Source organism: Cebus imitator, unplaced genomic scaffold (assembly GCF_001604975.1).
Source record: "Cebus imitator isolate Cc_AM_T3 unplaced genomic scaffold, Cebus_imitator-1.0 Scaffold223, whole genome shotgun sequence".
Taxonomy (NCBI): Eukaryota; Metazoa; Chordata; class Mammalia; order Primates; family Cebidae; genus Cebus; species Cebus imitator.
Genome location: NW_016107538.1, coordinates 1,744,068 through 1,748,029, shown reverse-complemented (window position 1 = coordinate 1,748,029; position 3,962 = coordinate 1,744,068). Strand labels below are relative to the sequence as shown.

The following is a 3,962-nucleotide window of genomic DNA, read 5'->3' as shown; positions in this document are numbered from 1 at the left end:
AAAAAAAAAAAAAAAAGCTTTAAGAAAGTTATTAACTAACTTGCCTATACATTGATTTCATTATTTTTTTTTTTATTAACAGGGTAGGCAAAACACAAATTTTACTGTTTTTTAAATTCAGCAAGCTATTCAATTAAAAATAGGCCAGGCGCAGTGGCTCATGCCTGTAATCCCAGCACTTTGGGAGGCTGAGGCAGGCGGATCACGAGGTCAGGAGTTCAAGACCAGCCTGGCCAACATGGTGAAATCCTGTCTCTACCAAAAATACAAAAATCAGCTGGGGATGGTGGCGGCATGCACTTGTAATCCCAGCTAATCAGGAGGCTGAGACAGGAGAATCATTTGAACCTGGGAGGTGGAGGTAGCAGTGAGCCAATCACGCCATTGTACTCCAGCCTGGGCAACAGGGCGAGATTTCGTCTCAAAATAGATATATATGTATATATATTCATCTAGAGGCCATGGAGAGAATCACAGCTATATAGATATGTTACAGCAGATAACAGGTGTATTCTGATAAAATGTAATGTGAATAAGTTGTTCTAATTAGAATCCTATGTTTATTCATTCAACAAAAATTTGCAGTGTCAATCTCTCTGTCTCTCTCTCTCTCCCCCACCCTCTCTCTCCCCCCTTCCCCTCCCCCTCCACCACCACATGGTTCCTTAAAGATAAAATTAGAGAAGGGCCTATCCTGCTCTCGAAGAGATAAAATAGGTACATAAATACCTACAAGATACGAAGTGTAAATGCCATAAGACATGTGCAGAAAAAGCACTACAGGAGCCCAGAGGGAGCTGTTACCACCTCACAGATATATAACCCCTTCAATCTGTTTAAAACAATTTACTATTAACTCCCTTTAGGCTCACAACAGCCAACTCTAGGAGAACAGATGTTTACCTAATATTAAAGATGAGGAAACTGAAGCACAGAAAGGTTGATCATGTTCCAAAATGTCACATTGTTACAGGAAGAATGAAGTGTCTTTATATATATTTTCTCCAGGCCGGGGGAGTAGTTCAACATATGGCAAGTCTTGTAAACGGAAAGAGTATTTTAGTATTGTAAGTAATCAGTTCCTAGTGTATTTTATACATAGCTATATCCATATATACAATTAATCTTGATTTCCATTAACAGGTGTGCTCAAAGCAAGGCCAAGCAACTGGGTACTATAAATATTAAAATAAATAAATAAACTTCCACCGGATGTTAACAGAATGAGAAAATAAGATACAAGATTTCTCTCTCCAGTAACTTGTGGTTACTTCTGTAATTGTTACCCATGTCTAAATAACATTCTAAAATTGGTCTGCTCCTGAGCCCGGGCAAGTACAGGTTGGTTCATCCAATAAATATCTTCATGAAAAGGTACATAAAACATTTCAAAAAGCTATTAAAAATTAAACAATGCCATCAACTCTTCAGTTATCCACAGGACAATCACATGTGACCCAGCATCCGCAGCTATCGATCAAGGTACGTTGAACGAATGAATGAATGTTTGCAGGCATTTTTAAGTCCTGGGCCTGTTGCTCCTTGCACACTGCCATGTTCAGCCTTCCATCATTGCCTCACCGGAGTGCACACAAGGAATGTAAATTTCAATATAATTAGGATATAATTAGAGAAGTAAATCTAATGCAGGTTTACATACTAATCCCAAAGATTAGAATTACCTATGCCACTACTCTCCAAGGTTAACTCTGTTGAAGAGGCACCGCGGCATGCAACATCACATAAAGAAAACTGACACTTCCTGAGCAAATAGTTTTCGTCCATATCACTTATTCCCATCTATTCCTTTAATACATGACTACTCCTGATCCAGTTAATTTGAATAATTCAGTCTCTTCTCCATAAAGGCTGATTTTCAACTATAGTTTCTCACATCCCTCTCTACCCAAAAAGGGGTACACTCACGGACTTCGCACAAGAAACCACCAACAATAAACGTTAGAGGGTATAGGGTTCGGATCTTGGCCATCTCTACCAGTACCTAACCTTCGCCATTACACCCTGAAGCGGTCTGTTAGAAAGGTGAACTAATTTACTCTGCACGCACTTGTCACGGCTGTCACCCTCCGTAGCTCCTTCTATACTCCCAAGTCGGCCACCAACTCCGCCTCAGTGAGCCCAGGCCCGCCACCTGCGCCGGCCCCACCCGGGGCCCCGGCCGCCCGCTCTCCCTCGGGAGCCCTGCAAGGCTCCGCACGCCCCTCCGTACAGGACACCTCGGGGCCGGCGCCGGCCCGGCCACAGCCCATTCTTCCTCCAAACTCCGTAAGCCTCCAATAGCCCAGCCAGAGCTCCCCGCCGCGCCCGGCTCTCCCCTGCGCCGCCGAGGGGAATAGGCTGGCGGCCAGGACAGGTCCCGACCTGGCCAGGCCTGCAACACCCCCAGCACGGCGGAGAAGCAGTCCCAGGGGCTTCTGCCCCGGGAGCCCTCGGAAGCCCCCGGACTAGCAGGAGCCCGGAGGCCGGGGTTGCAGGCTCCAGGGCCTACTCACTGGGAGCTGGCGGAGCGTGGGAGCCGACGTGCGCCCCGGCCTGAGAACTGGGACGCAGCCCCAGCGCGCGGCCCTACGCCGGTACCTCGCTCGGCGCTGCGAGCCGGGCGCTCACTCCAGCCGCCGCCGCCGCCGCTGTTGCTGCTTCCCCACCTTGGCCGCCATCTTGACTCAACCCCTCTCCCTCCCCCCAGCCCCGGTAGCAGCGGCTAAGGCGGCTCCGGCGCGGGCTCCTCCTCCTTCCGGAGAGTTGGGAGACCGACTCCCTCCGCTGGCGGGGCGCCTCTCCTACCTCGGCGGAGCTTCCTGGGTCGCGCCGCGCCCGGTCCCCTCACGTCTCCTCTAGGCCTGGCAGCGGCAGTCCTCTCGGATGGAGACGGGACCGGGCAGCGCCCAGCCGGATTCAGGGCAGCTGCCATCGTGCCCCCGGCCTGCGCGCACCACCCCCCGACCCCCGCGAGCCAGTCTGTTCCCGTGTGCCCGAGGCCTTCCCCGGGCGTGGGAAAAGGAAAAACGCCAGGCAGTGCCAGGGACCCTGCAACCCCTCCGCGGCGTGGCGGGACAGCGGTGGCCTCCTTTGGCGGGAGCTGCAGAGACGGAAGCCGGGTCCCCCTCGTGGCTGGGAGCCAGAGGGGTGCATTTCGACCTGCCCAAGATACTTTATACGGCTCTGGCTGGAATTCGCACCAAGTCCTCGCTGAAATCCCAGACGAGGCCAATTTGTCCCAGATGTTGCTTCTTAACCATGAATAACTAGCAAGAGGAGTCTGTGGCCCTCGCGACTGTGAAGTGCATTCTTAGCTTCACTCTGCTGGGGAAATGACTGGATGGTTCCTCGTAACCGCACACATACTTACCTTGAGAAAAGCCAGGCCCGACAGGGCACGGTGCTCACGCCTGTAATCCCAGCACTTTGGGAGGCTGAGGCGGGCCGATCACCCGAGGTCAGGAGTTCGAGACTAGCCTGGCCAATATGGAGAAAGTCCTGTGATAACCTGCTTTTTGTTAGCTTAAACTGACTCTCTCTTTCTTAGCTGAGAGCTGTTCAGGCTTCTTGAGCCGGACAGACTCTCTTAGCTTCCTCATTTTAGTTATTCCCCCCTTTAAGTGTGTAACTGTCGTATGTAGCTGGGGCAGGATAACACTGGGCACATCCTGGAGTGCATTTGCTAATAAGAGGCCGAGTTGCCGGGCGCGGTGGCTCACGCCTATAATCCCAGCACTTTGGGAGGCCGAGGCGGGTGGATCACGAGGTCAAGAGATCGAGACCATCCTGGTCAACAAGGTGAAACCCCGTCTGTATTAAAAATACAAAAATTAGCTGGGCATGCTTGTGCGTGCCTGTAGTCCCAGCTACTCGGGAGGCTGAGGCAGGAGAATTGCTTGAACCCAGGAGGCGGAGGTTGCGGTGAGCCGAGATCGTGCCATTGCACTCCAGTCTGGGCAACA

General features: G+C 51.3%; 1 protein-coding gene across 1 annotated transcript in view; it reads right to left on the bottom strand.

The window, feature by feature from the left end:
- Positions 1 to 2,715, bottom strand: part of NCOR1 (nuclear receptor corepressor 1) — a 181,473-nt gene extending 178,758 nt beyond the window's left edge. Inside the window, exon 1 of the mRNA XM_017496857.2 lies at positions 2,514 to 2,715. The gene's annotated coding sequence lies outside the window, so the exon portion shown is untranslated. The remainder of the gene's footprint in view (positions 1 to 2,513) is intronic.
- Between the last annotated feature and the right edge of the window lie 1,247 nt (positions 2,716 to 3,962).